Raw genomic sequence first — 15726 nt, 5'->3', positions numbered from 1 at the left:
AGCCCAGAAAAGAAGTGAGTGGGCCTAAATCCCAAAGTGGATTCAAACCCCAATTTAAATAATTCTCATACCCATATACATATGTATGTCTCACTCACATATAGGCAGACCATATCATCCCTGTGACACACATACATAAAAGTTAGATATGGAAATTATATTCAACAATATTTGAAAAAAGGTCAAAACTATATTTCTAGAGTACCAAGAAACCCTGAACTGATGAGAATCTTCATTGTCCAGGATCTATTTTGTGAAAGTTTCTCACATTGATTATGTGTGGACACACACACTTGGGGGGGGGAGTATTCTCTCTGCAGGAAACAGCATTTTCTGCAAAGAAAATAATATTTGGGGGCTCTTTTTAAAATTGTCTTACAATGGGAAGAAAACCATTATTCAAAGTTTCCTTCAAGAACAAAATTAGCAAAGAAATACATCCCTAATCCAAACACACATGACCCAAACAGTACAGTCTGCCTTTGCAATACACGAGGGATCCTTTTTGGACCCATGCCATGTAAGGCAAATTTTGTGTATGCTGGAGTCCCATTAATGTGAATGGGCCTTCACTTATTATTGTTGTTGTTGTTATTATTATTATTATTATTATTATTATTATTATTAATTTAAAACAAACTATTTTTTAATCAAAAACATCCAGACATTTGTATAAAACCTATCAGTTATTCAGTATACAGATTATCAGATTTTGCAGTCAATAGCCAACTCCAGGCTAACCAAGCAAAGCCTCTGTAGGATACAAGATCCACTAGAAACAAGAGTGGATGTCAGTGGAATAGATAGAATTTTGTTATTGCTGATATTATGACAGTGACATCAAATTTCTGAGGCAAAGAAACATCCTGCCAGCTTGTCAGTTTCATGAGAAAAGATGGGAAAGGAAAAATGTTCCTGGAAAAGATGTTCATTGTGACAAAATGAAGAGAGAGGGAGGGAGAGAGAGGGAGAAAGAGAGAGAGAGAGAGAGAAGCTAATTGCCTTGGATGGGGAGGTGGAAACCCGTGGTTTGCACTAATGCAATTTGTTTTTTCTCAATCTATGTTAATAGAAATTCATAGAACATTTTATATGTAATGAGGCCTTAGATTTCTTGTCTGTTATAGACCAGGCTTTTGTGAATGGATAAATTAATGTCATGACAAACATACTGTTCATTGTTCATTCTTGGATAAGAAGCCACAAATGCATGAAGAATCGGTTTTTAAAATTAGGTAATCATCCTCGTCATCATCAACAACAACAAGCTCATCAGTCACAGATGTTTTAACAGTCTATGTGACCATTCTGCAATTTATATAACCAATCACACAACAAGATAATGAGGAGTTAATGTTAACCGGATGAAACTCATAAATAATGTTTATATGTATTCTTTTCAGAAGGCTGTTACACAGATGTAGCCTACATGCTAGAAAGTATTCATCCAGTGAATGTACATAAAGAATAGTATTTTATACTTCTGAGCAAGAACTGTTTTTTCTTTTTTCAAAAAAATGTTTATAGCGCTGAATAAATTGTAGGTGATTTATAAATTAACAACAACAATCACTGATTAATGAGCAAATCATCTCGAAGATTGTATAACTGAAAAAGGGCATGCTAATTAAATTTATTCTTACAAGCTTCATCTTCGCTACTATTATACTCTGTTGAAAGTTGTTAACAAACTGCTGTATGCTATAATAATTTTTCTGCCATAATCTTGTCCTCCACTGCTTTAAAAGCCAATAGATGCCTTATTTTGATGGAAGTTATACTAGAAAATCATTGTACTCCGGTAGTTTAGTAACCGTTCAGAATATACCAGAGTTTTGAAATAACAAATTGCATAGAAAAAGCAAATTCCTTTTTACAGTAACTAATGGTTCAACTCACACAGTTGTTTGTGGTGTAGCTGCAACTGTTTCATTTATTTTTGTAAAGTAGTAGCCTCACTATGTAAAGGACTTACATAGTGCATAGCCAGACATTGCTGGAGATGCTCAGAGTTGAACACAGGACTCTTTACATGCAGTGTCAAGGAAAGTGGTATGGTCAGGGTTTGAGTACTGGCATATAATGTCTCACTGAATATGAAAGAACATGTCCTGAAGCTTTAGGAGAGTTATTAGTTGGAAGCTGATGTATAGGTCATTGAGGACAGATGAAAGGAAATGCGCTTTTTGTGCAGCTTACTGGAGAATTCACTACTATGACAAAGGGGATTGGATAAATTCATGGAAGGTGAGGCTATTAGTGGTTAAAGTCATGATGGCTGTAGAATTAGCTACACTGCCAAATGTGCCTATAGTGCCTCTGTATATCAGTTTCTGGGGATTACAGATGAGGCACTGTTCTTGCATCCATGACATGTTTGTGGAAATCCCATGAGCAACAGACAAGCCACCGTGTGAACAGAATTCTGGACAAAATAGATCATTGTTCTGACCAAACATCAGTTTTCTTATATTTGTACTTACTAATTGGTATACATTACAAAAAGAGATGGAGGGAGAGAGGGTCAAACTAGGTGTTGAAGAGAAAGTATTTTACCGAAAATAACCTGTTTTATTTCCTGTAAGAGGATTTCCTCAGGGATGCATGCCTAGGAAAGTAGATTTGCAAATTAAGCCTGAGTTGACCTTCCAATGACCAATTCCCAAGCAAAGCATTCTGTGAGAAACAGATGCTTTGGTCTGCTTGGAGAAAGAGTTCTTCAAAAGGATAGTAAATATATTGGCCAATATCTTACACCAGCCTGGTGAGATTTAAAGCTCTTCTAGAAATATTTCCACTCTGTCTTCCATGCCTACATGTGCACCATCTTTCTGATTGCACCCTGGGTAACCACATCGCCATGGGATGGGACAGACAGCATCCAGAGGTTTCTCTTCAACCAGACACACATAGGTCATCCTCCTCACTGATACTGGAAAATCAATAGTGTTATAATAGTATTATAACAGTGTAGTCTGATATTGTCCTAGGTTACCAACATGAATATAGCCATTATCAAGTTTGAAATTAAAAAGAGAGATTGGTGTCAAGACTCAGGCACTGTCATCTTTCTTAGAAAGAAATCATATTCTTAATTCTAAGAATGTGGCTAAAGCTGCTATAGAGAGAATACCGTTTTTTCCCCCTTCAAACTCAGTTCCAATTCTGTTCTTGCCCCCTTTGAAATATTGCTTGTTTTTATGCCTTCTTGTCTGAAAACTGGATTAGCTCTCAAAGCCAGGGGATGAACAAAGTAATGGAGAGACATCCCATTTTGCTTATCTATTGAGAATGCTATTCCCTTTACTACTTTTATTTCTCTGTTGATATAAATAACACTTTTGTCTCTCTTAGATTGAATTTGATGTGATCTAACATACACACAGATAAAGATGGGACAGAAAAACCTTATTTAGTTCAAAGAAATCAATGGGAATCTTTCTAGCTATCATAGATAGCTATGTACGAGCGAGTCTGCAAAATGGCACTTCCACTTTTTGATAAATAGAAACCATCACAGCCATATATTACGTGACTGGGTACTCATACAGGATAAATAATCCTGAAATGACAAGTGCAATGCTCAAACACACCAGTCTTTTATACTTAGGCTATATATTTATACTGTAGGCTCCAACCCATTTACCTGGGAATAAGTCCAGTTACACTTGTATCTGGCAGGCTACACACAGGTTTTGCACTGTTGTTGAGGTATGACGGTTTGATACTCCAGTCCTGCTTCTGGTTTCTGTCAACTGTACATCCATATAGTGTGCAACTGTTTATTGCCAAAATTGCTTTTGCAATGAAGAGCATAGGCTAACTGCACAGGCACAGGGGAAGACTGTAAAATTTATATCCCCATCTGTTTGCTGTAAGCAATATCTTTTCCTAACAGATTATCTTAAGGATAGCTGTGAAGGGAAAAGAAGAGACCATATACCAATCTGTAAATCAACAATGGCAATGTGTGTAGTTAATTTTAATCAAATCCTATTATTGGCTGCAAATTCTCTAAGAAGAAGAATAGGGAATCAATATTTTCTTTAAATCTGATTAACAGCACTACTATGCTTTAGCAGCAACCATCTGGAAACTAGGCACTATGGAGTTGTGCTATTATAAGACCATCCAGCAGTATTACCACCACCTCCTCCTCCTCTCTTTTTTCTCTATAATGGACCTATTATTTGCTCTTTATTTGTACTGTTGTACTATAATTTCCTGATATTAGTAGCTTATCTGAATGCCTCAAAAGAAAAGTGGTATTTACACACAGAGGTACAGAGACATAACTAAATGATGGATGAGCAAAACATATGTCTAAATATCTACATATCTAAATATCTACTAAAGCTCCAGATGATTGGCAGTAGTTTACCTAGGATTTTAAAACAACATGAATCTAGCCATTAAAGAATAGCCACGACAAATGATTCCTTAATCCATTTTACATTGTACTGCTGAAATCAAGGAAACTGGGGTTAGCCGTCTACAGAAAGGCAATGAGCTCTAGAGTAGCCACATGACATACTTTATAGAGACAATTCCTCTGTGTGTGTCTGTATGTGTGTTTGCCTATACATGCATGAGTGCATGTGTGCATAACTTGAAGTCACCTGACAACTTTGATGACCCCATGAATTTTCTAAGATTTTCTTAGCAAAATAATACCAAGAAGTCATTTGTCATTTTCTTGCTTGGCAATATATCAGAGAGCTACTCCTTGGCAGCCCTTTTTCCTAGTACTAACTGGACCTAATCCATTTTAGCTTCCAAGATTACATGAGATCTATTGCTTTAGCAAGCATTTTAAGCCATTTCGTCCTTTACTTAGTTCTCTGTTTTGAAATATCCTGTCAGTAGAGCTGTCCAATCACCAATCCAGTTTAAAGATCAAGGCTGAAGAAAAGATAACAGGAAGGGAGAGTCATCAACAGTGAGCATCTGGACAGATGAGCTGATCATCCACCAAGTTGATGTTTATTGCTTTATATTTCAATTATAGTAATCATTTATAAATTTGAATCTATACATGTGAATTATCATATTCATTTTTATGTCTTATGGCCTTGATTTACTGATTGATTTCTTATTCATCAGTGGCCTCTGTAGGAAGCTCCATACCACCCTCGGACTTTCATTGAATTCCTGAGGTTAGAATTATTTATTTCTAGATGTATGCTTTTGGTACCAGATTCCTGTTGATGAATCTTAGGGGCTCTTCTCTAAAATAAAGTGGACCCACAAGTCTCAAGTCTTCTGGTTCCTGACCAAACCAAAATTAAAATACTAACAGTATATTCTATGGTTCCTGGAAAGGTATGCCATACTATAGAGTATGTTGGATCTGTCTTTCTGGGAACAAGAAAAGAAGTCTACCTTCCCTGCCAAATTCTATGCAAACATTCACTGTGGATCTCTAGTGGGAAAAGGAAGGAAGAAGGAGTTGTTCCAGAAGTGTGAAGGAACTGGAAAGTCAGAAGTGTTTAGAGATATGAAAGTCTGCTTCTCTCCAGGATCCCAAATTAACCAGTTCCTGAACTGTGCTTGACCTAGATTTCATGTGGAGCTCACTCCTAGGATCCAGATTTGAGTTTGACATGACTTGGTATACCTCCAAGGTCTGGCATCAGAATGCTCTGAGATCAAAGCTTGAATTATTATGTAAACCTGATGTTGTGCCCATGTGAATATGTGCACAGTAAGACTGTTTCCTGTGTGAGTGAAATATTCTTCAGAGACTGTTAGGTTCTTGAAGACAGATGCTATTTTGCTAAATTGGCTTTGCAGAGCAAAGTGATTTCATGTTACAAAAGTATTACCTATCTTTCAAGTGGCATTGTATAATATGTGGGTTGGTTTTTTTAAAAAGTATAATTACTCACTTGCTATGTGATAGGGAACTGCTGCTATCAGAAAGACAACCGTGTCTTCTGGAATACAAGTCTCTTGTGTTTCATGGTTTCGTGTGTGTGTGTGTGTGTGTGTGTGTGTGTGTGTGTGTGTAGTCCCAACAAAGTGCAAGATCACATCACACCCAATGGGTGTGACTCTTTGTGTCTGATATCAACCCCTGAATAAATGATGGGCTGGATACAGTAGCATGCCACTCATACAGGGATAGTTATGGAGAGCTAAGGGTAGCAAAAACTTATTCTGCGTTGTATACCCCAGTTTTTAATTCATTTCTTCAGATTGTGGAGATTATCACATGGAGGATAAGGATGGGAGCAAAGTAGGATTGATCCCGTCCTTATACCGTCCTATTTGCATGATTGGGGGAAAGATTATCAAACACCACACACTTATTCTGTTCTTTCATCAGTGAAATGTAATGGACCAATCATTTGATATTGCACTTCACGGAGAAGAATGGGATAAGAGCGGTGTGTGATCATCTTTCCCCTGATCATGTGAATATGATGGGATAAGGACAGGAGCAATCTGTTTTGCTCCCATCTTTATCCTCTGTGTGATAATCTCCTCTGTTTTGTTGGTATGGAAATTCCACAACACCTGCCAAAAGAATTATTCTGGTCAGATATAATGCAGAAAGATGTGATAATGTTTCTTAAAAACTGCTTTGTAAAAAAACATTATAATAAACATTTTAATAGAGGGGAAAAACATGAGTGGTCTGTTGCGTGTGTTATAAATCTCTAATCATTTTCAGCTACGTTTGTCAATATTGACCATTCTTTCCCCCATTTATCTAGATCTTTATTGATTAGAATTGCTGTTAACCTGTCTAGTTTTTTCATTTTCCATGTTTGTTTTCCCAATCCTCCATTAATGGCATATCTGGGGATTTTCAGTGTTTTACCACTATCAATCATGCAGCAGTTAATAAATATAAAGCTATCCTTCATTACTTCCTTTCTCCTCCCACACCTAATACTGAAGTTATATTTAACTACCTATTTTGGCGACAGGAACATAATATTGAGTGGGAGGGAGTGACAAAAATCTAATAGTCAGGGGCACACTCCCAGTTTGATATTCATTCCTGTATGCACTGGGTATTATTGCATGTGGTTTGCTGTGTTTGAAACACTGGTATGAATGTGATGAGGCATTTGATGAATGTTTGGATATATGATTTTGGGACAGACACAGCATCTCTCATGTTCTTTGATTTGTGTTTAAACACTGCGTTTGGCGGTCCCTATGTAGACTTGTCTTCAGCTGTACAGTATGCAGTAAACTCCTGCGACTGTGAGAGGGTCTCTCTTGTCCTTTGCTGAGCACAGCATTTGCTGGATTTTCTTGCTTGGTTTGTAAACCATTTGGAGGTTGTGTTTCTTCGCCAGTTTCCCTATTCTGTCTGTGACTGCTTTGATGTATGGTAAAAAATACCTTCCTTTGGGGTAGCTGCTTGTCTTCACTTCTCTGGGTTTTTCTGGGTCTGGCAGCCCTTCTGATGTCTGAGCTGGAGTAACTATTAGCCTGTAGAGCCCAGTCTAGGTGCTTCAATTCATCTTCCAAGAAGTGGGGTTCACACATCCATTTTGCCTGGTCTACTAGTGGTTTTATTGTGCTTCTTTTTTGTCCTGGGTGATGGTTGGAGTTCTTGTGCAGGTATCTGTCTGTATGTGTGAGTTTTCTGTATACTGTGTGACCCAAATGTTGGTTTGGTTTGCGGATGACTAGGACATCCAAGAATGGCAGTGTTCCTTCCTTTTCTTTTTCCATTGTGAATTGGATGTTATGGTGGATGTTGTTCAGATGGTTGAGAAACGTAGCCAGAACTTCTTCTCCATGGCTTCAAATACAGAAAACCTATACACACTGCTTGAGGTAATCAGAGTGTCTTACACTGTATATGTACCAAATTTCAGAAGATTAGCTTGTATATACATTTCTATTTTTTATCTTGAGGTAACCAGAGTGTCTTGGACTATATATGTACCAAATTTCAGAAATCTAGCTTCTGTACAAGTACTTTAACAACTCTATGACTAGAATCTTGTTGACATATGCAGGTTTCCCTATGGAAGCAAATAATATTTTTGTCCTATGCAGAACATCTACATTCAGTTCAAAGTTGCAGGAGACAGATGCAACACCGTTGTGCATGAACATATATGAGCATTGGGCTTAACCTGTAGCTGCACATTTGTTAGTGCATTAAGTAGTGAAGTGCTGCCATTCAACACAAGGGTTGTATAGCACAATTATATCTCTATATGTAGAATCTCTCTCTGCATCATCAAGAGTGAATATATCACTGGTGTATTTTCTACAAGCACAGATACACATTCCTAGCTGCTACCAGGAGCCCTGAAATCTTACTTCTATCAAGCAATAAGCCCTACTGACCATGTCGGGACCTGGCCACTCTCATAAACCCCACCCTCAAATATCGCTGCATACCTAATAGCTTTTCAGACCTCCATTGCTAAGCACAATCTATAAAAGGCTCCAAAATCACATGTAGTACAAATTGTTACAGACCTTTCTTGACTAGAAAAAAAAATTATTCAGTTCTCAAACATGGAAGCTCTATGATCATATTCATGTAAACAATACTCCAAATGGGGCCACTTACAATGGGAGAGCCTTTGTGCTCAGTGTGCAAAGGTCTGGGAAGTACCAAGTGCAGAGAAGAATGTGGCCCACCAAGATACCCTGATAATGTGTCCCCTTTGCCTTCCACAGTTGCCAACCCTGTTCTATATCTACATACATCACTGATCACATCCAGTAAAATAATCTTGAGGGATAGCTGCTCAGAATAAGGAGAGAAAACAGCATAAAGGGTCTTTCCCACCCAGTTGTGATTATGATTGTAACTACTATTTCAATTACCAGTTTAGAGTAATGATTTATTTACAGGCCCAATTCATAAATTCTTCCTGAGCCCTGAATCCTATTACATTAGTTTGACTACAGTAGATCCTTTGAATCAGCTGCTGAATGGTGAGTAGCCAACCTCATTGATCCAATGTGTCTACACTAACTGGAACTAACCATCGGATTTCAGTTTATTCAATCTCATTCTTAACCTCTCAGTTCCAAACATCCTGTGCCAAATGGATTTATTTAGAAGCCTCCATGTGGTTCTGAATCCTGCTTTCTTGGTATTCCCAGAGATACAAAGGGGCTGATTTGTGTGCAATTGACTGTAAGCAGAAGGTTGGCAGCATTCACAAATAGGTGTTGTTTTGGGGAAGCAATTCTTCCATTTATTATGTAACAGCCACACTTTTTTGAGCTGTCCCTTATCTTAGTGGCTTTGTATCAAGATTCCATATGGAAACATCAGTGTAAACAAATGTCATATGAGTGTTGCCCAAAGGAGAATCTGGTAGTAGTCACAACAACTACCAGTAAAAATAAGCCAGTATTAAAGCTGGAGACTGGTTTTATTTATTTTTTATTTAAATAAATACATATGCTGTCTAAATAGTAAGAAAAACAGGGCTATGGCAACATATTTATGATTCATTTCCATGCTCCTTCTGCATAAGCTTTAGAGTTGGTTTTCTGACCTGGATGACATTCAGAATGTCTGAAACAGATGAAGGAGGAATGATTAATGTAACACAGGATATCATGTTCACAGAGCTATCAGCTTTTGTCTACAAACTGAATTTGTGTAATATGTATAATTGCGCTGTAATATTCAGTTAGAAGAATATTTTATTTTCTATGTGAAGAATGCTACAGTTATTATAATAGTTTAAGGAGGAGGAACTCATATTTTATACTGCTGTGTGTGTGCGCACCTTCAAGTCATTTCTGACTTATGACGACCCTAAGACAAACCTATCATGGGGTTTTCTTGGCAATATTTGTTCAGAAGTGGTTTGCCCTTTCCTTTCCCTGAAACTTCGAACATATGACTTGTCCAAGGTCACCTAGTGGGTTTCATGGCTAAACTGAGTCAAACCCTGGTCATAGTCATAGTCCAATGTTCAAAACTCTATTTTCCCCATTACTAAAATTATGGACTGCTTTTTTGGTGAAATTCAGCCTACAGTTCCGTTTAGCAATAATCAGGTACTAGGTAAATAAATAAAATATGTTATATGCCACCAAACACAGTGCTATATGGTGTGTCATGCAGTAAGTAGTATGTGCTTTGAATGACCTCACAAGGAAAAAAGTGTAACAACAGGAATTAGACATAGATAACAGATTGTTCATGCATACACAACATTATGTTCCCATAAAGGTTAGACAAATAAATTTATCTCCAGGCTGTTTATAAAGAAAAGGCTGTCAAGTCATTTCTATTATTCTGTCACTCATCTATTGCATAAAGAGTTGTTCTGTAAGTACAGCAACAAATGAAATTCAGTAGAAATTTTACTGAATTACACAACTCAGAGATACTTCTAAACTACTTAAGAATGACAAGCTTTCAGATTGTTCATAGGGTGCTTTATTGCTTTATTGGGAAGATAAAACTAATTAAGGCATCTATTGGAAATTTACTTCTTAAAAGTTATTTATGGCTTCACACAGTGTTTAAAAATTAACTAGTTGCTGTTATTCATTACAATTATAGCAAGATAACTTGTCCTTTTGTTTGTTGCACTGATTATCACTTTTCTATTACTTTCCATAAGTTTTTTTAAAGCAAATATTGATTTAATATTATATTACAAGTTACAAAACAATTACCATACAGTGTGCCCTTTGTTTATGTGGGGGATCCCCCACGTAAAACAAATAACGCATATGCTTGAGCCCCATTTAAATGAATGGGGCTAATAATAATAATAATAATAATTATTATTATTATTATTATTATTTGTATTTTCCCACCTCTCCTAGGTGGATCGAGGCAGGATTACAACCTAACAGTTCATGTCTAACTGGTAAGAAATTCTCCCATTTTAATACGAAACGCAAACACTCCCATGTTGCATGGGTGCGAAACATTGTCTGTCAGCACATATGGAAGAATTCTCCTACAATGCTTAACACTGCACAGTGGGAATGCAGCTGTGTGGGTAGATATGTTTCAACAATGCACAATCTGTACAGTCTGTGTGCAGACAGTCTCCGGGGATTGCTTCTGGAAGAGCAAAGGACTGAAGTTGCTCCCAGTTGTACAGTTCTTTTGCTGGACCCCAGCACAAGAAGTTCTACAACTGGTACAGATTTTCTGCAACTTTATTGTAATTAAAAGAAATTTGGCTGTAGCTGTAGACCAGAAAAAATAACAGCCCAAATTGTAGTAATGTTTTGCTGCATAGAAGTTAGGTATCCCAGGATTGGATGCCAATTCCTCCATGCTGTTGTAGTGGGATACTGTACCTAAAAATAAGTCCAAAGGAAGAGTGTTGTACAACTGACACTAGCTAATGTCAACCTTACCCCCAAGCATATGTAACGTGAACTGGGTATTGGAGATGTTCAGGTGCAGATGGGGCAGTTTACGTCACGTGTTTTTGTGGGATATAATCTTATTTTGTGCCATAACTGAAGTAGAAGAAAGGTTAATTGTGGACGAACATAGAACAATGAATAGGCTTATCCATGTTCCAGTTGGGTTACTCCTGTCACAGGAAACATGGGGCTTCTGTTAAAATGTGCTCAGGCCAGAAAGAAGTCTAGTCCCAGCAATGCATATTAATGACTTTAGATAAGTACTTCCACTGAACTCCACAAAACCTGGGTTTCCACTAGAGCTTCAAAAAGTTACTTTTTAGACAAGCTACCTTCAGAAGCTGCTTTGTGAAGCTCAATATGCAATGGTACTTGTTACATGAGTTAACTATAGCTCCAAATTTGCTCCAGCTAGCATGGCCACTGACCACTGTAATCCAACAAAAGTAGGAAAAATATTGTTTTAACATCACACTGTACATAAAAAAATTAATTTTATTCTGATAGCATCCTAACAGTCAAGCTGCCCAGAATTTATTGTGTCCCATAATCCCTTCAGGATGTAACTTGGTAAGAATATATTTTAGCAGCAGTCATTAACTTTACTGTTACTCATTTCCAAAGGAGAAGGTCTAGCTGCTCTACCACCTTTTCAGGTGATTAGTAAAGACTTCAGGATTACTTAGCAAAAAAACATGAGTAGCAGTTTCAGGATTATTCCTGTAGCCTTTTACATCTTCAGCAATGTAACTTGTTGAAAGGGGTGGAAGTACTGAAGTATAACTTTAGACTAAGCCAATTCACACAACCAAATTGAGAATGTAAACTCGGGGTACTCATACTATCTTTTGTACTGGGTAAACCACATTTCTTTTTCACTGCATATATTGTCTAAAAATGAATGTTTCTGTTCAAAAACCTTTTAGTCACGAGTTAAAAGTCCCTGGAATGTTGAATATATGTTGTAAAAAAAGGATTCATATTTTTTTTTTGTCTGTATCTTATACAAATTTGAAAATTTGTAGATTTCTTTATTAATGTGACAGGAATAGCTTTGTCTTTTTCTCTCTCTAAAAGAAAATTTAAGGAAAAGTAAAACTGACTTTCAACCATCAGGTAGAGGATTTTATCTCTTTTTTGTTTTGTTTTTCCTCTAAAACCCATTTTGTCCCTGTGCATTCAACCATATTTATGATGGCAAATTGTTCTCTCAAGGCTGGAACAGACGGCCTTTTAAAACTGCTATCCAGGCAGCTTGGGAATGCGGTGTTTATATGCCACATACTCTCATGCCACCTTGAAGCCGCCTGGAAGTCAGGTGGCCACCCAGATGTAGGAGGCTTTAAGGTGCTCCGGTGGCATAGTGTTTACATGCCGGACACTGCCAGAGCTGCTTGAAGCTGCCATTGGGCCACAGCAAGACAGGAAAAGCCACATTTTCCCTGGGTGAAGAAGCAGATTTTGCTGCTCCTTTTTCGACTGGCTTCAAGGAGGATTGGGGCTACGGTGTGCGTTTGTCATGGTCCCAATCTATCTTTGGAAGGGGTGGCCTCAAACCCCTCAGTTTTTCTTTCTCTCCATACCACTCCTTTTCCTTTCCTTACAGGTTTCTCATTTTTAATTGCTAGATGGCAGGCAGATAAAACTTGGACATCTTCATACTGGGATTTACTATGCTTATTAAATTTAGCCAATGCAGATAACTCTTAATATCATTTAGTTCATTTTGGACCTTACTAAAATCCTTTGATCTTAATGGCTTATTTTGCTTTGAGGACTCTACAGGCCACTTGGATGGTTTTCAAATGTACCCTCCAATTAAGACACTTGAACGTTGCCTCCTCATCAATGCAACCCTCTCCCAATTAATTAAACTTAATTAAAATTAACATCTATTTAAATTTTCATTCTATATTTTTTTTTTACTCACAGGCTTTCCTCTTCAAAAATTGTTCAGCAACTGGATTGACAGACCAAATCAAAACAAAAGTTTAAATCCCTTTTATTTATTTATTTTTTATTTCTCTTTTTATACCACTTAAAGTGAAGCAAGACTAACTTCACTACAAATTATTAACCACAGATAGAGAGAAAGAATAATGTGCTTTGTGTCACCACATTGCAATAAAATGAGCAACTGCTAAAAGGAAATGGAGCAAAACATACTGAAACAAGAACTAACTAGATGGCCATATAATAAAGCTCTGTGGAAAATATAATTCCCTAATTATGGCATACTCAGAGATCTTTCTCATATTGGAACTATTAGTGTATATCCTCAATAAGTCACTATCATTATTAGAATTCATTTTATAAATCACAGAATGATACATTGTAGAAATTAAATGACGTGTGTGAGTTAATGTGTGTATTTATATAGAATAAAATAGTTAATTTCTATTATATGTGTAAACTACGTGTTAATTTAAATTAAATATATAAGATCAATTAGTCTTTTCTAAATTTATATGAACTTTCAAATTCAACTTTCTGAATCTGTAAGGAACATACAGTGTGTTCCCTGATCTGGCTCATAGTCAAAATGTGTCTAGAAATGTATAAAGCAAAAATGCACACAGGCTGCATCTGCACTGCAGAAATTGTTTTCTTCACATTTCAGTAAGTAAGGCTGGGGGTGGATATTTCTACCAGCCACATTTCCCTAAATATATACACACAGGCTGGTACCACACTGCAGAATTAACACAGTCTGACAATGCCTTAACTTCCATGGCTTTGCCCTATGAAATCCTGGGTTTGGCAGCTTGTTGTGGCACCAGAGATCTCTGACTGAGAAGGTGAAATATCTCAGAACTACAAATTCCAGAATTTATAGCATTGTGCCACAGTAATTAAAGTAATGTCAAGCTGCATTATTTATGCTGCTCAGATGCAACCACATGAAAAGTATCCACACTAAAAAAGGTCCACATAAAATGAATATATTAGGGGAAACACGTGCCAAAATTGGTGTAGATTTCCACCACATCTTTTGGGAGAATGATTTTTTTATACATACAAACTCATACAAACCTGAGCTGAGATGAAAATGTTTTCTTCTGACAACATGAAAAACCATGGATTCACAACGTTAGATTACTGGCAGGTCTAGCAGAAATGCAGACTCTAATAAACTTAATGCTAAAACACAGATCTATGTTGATATCTAAAACCATTTCACTGGCTGCTTTTAAAATTTCCTTAAGCTTCAACGGTGGTCTCCTCAACTGCATTGTGCAGACAAAGTTGCTGCATTTGAAACACAAGTCTAAGCTTTCTTTTCACCTCCAGAACTAGTCATGTGATTCTAGGGATCATGACCAAAATATTTATTGTGCTAAAGATTTCTTTGATATCTGTATTCACAGTGGCTCTCCACTGTAGTGGACCTAACAGAAAATCTCTAAACTTAGAGTAAGTTCCCCTTTTCAGAAGGCCATTCTCCAAATGCAGAGAATGGCTGAAATGTCAGAGAAAGTTCTCATTTCTTTCTTCTTTATTCTCCTCAGATTCTACAACATCTAAATGGAGCAAATTACATCACTTTTCACATTGTGTATTACCAGATATGGAAATAATACTAAATCAGCAGAACAGTAACCAATAAAAGTTTTCACTGTCAGTCAAGAGACAATGACTTGTGGGTCATGTGGGTGCTGGAGAGGAAATAATGGGTCACTCCTAGGTTGTCCATGCAGTGAGCATGCTCAGTATATTCAACATATAATCAATTAGCCAATATGTTAATGGATGAAAGATTTGGAAATGAAGGCAAGACTAAAAAGTTGTTTTGAGAAAACAGTCAGAGTAACATCTTGGGCATCTCTCCTTATCATAAAGGTGCCTAGAAGCCTGAAATAGACAAAATCAGAAATGTTTGGAATACCATCCTGGTACATCTTGGAATAGAGAGTAAAACAGACCTGAAAAGAGAAGATAGATGTGTACACACATGGGGTATCAAACTTATATTTTCTGTAACCAATAGATGAAGATAATTATAAATGTTTAATATATGTATTAGTTTGAAATCTTATCAAATGGTGAAGCACCCATAGCAAAGGACTTCAGAAGTCTGGAAAAGTTATTTTCCTCTGAAGCCAGCCGGCTGAATATAAAGCTCATTTCATGTTACAATCCTGTGGTCCCTTTGGCTGTGTGTGTGTGAGTGTGTAACATTTCCTAGAATTGTGAGAAATATGCAACACCCAAATCAGGTGGAACCTCATCTGTCCACATGGCCTACTCCCAATGCTGGCCGAACGTGCACAGGAAGTAGTGTCAAGCCATGCCAATCAATTGCTATTTGAAAACACTGATATTCTGGACCATGCCAACAACTATTAGGGCAGAATGCACAGGGAAGCCATTGAAATCAACAAA

The sequence above is a fragment of the Sceloporus undulatus genome, chromosome 3 (assembly GCF_019175285.1).
Source record: "Sceloporus undulatus isolate JIND9_A2432 ecotype Alabama chromosome 3, SceUnd_v1.1, whole genome shotgun sequence".
In the NCBI taxonomy this organism is placed as follows: Eukaryota; Metazoa; Chordata; class Lepidosauria; order Squamata; family Phrynosomatidae; genus Sceloporus; species Sceloporus undulatus.
This window is presented reverse-complemented; position numbering follows the sequence as displayed.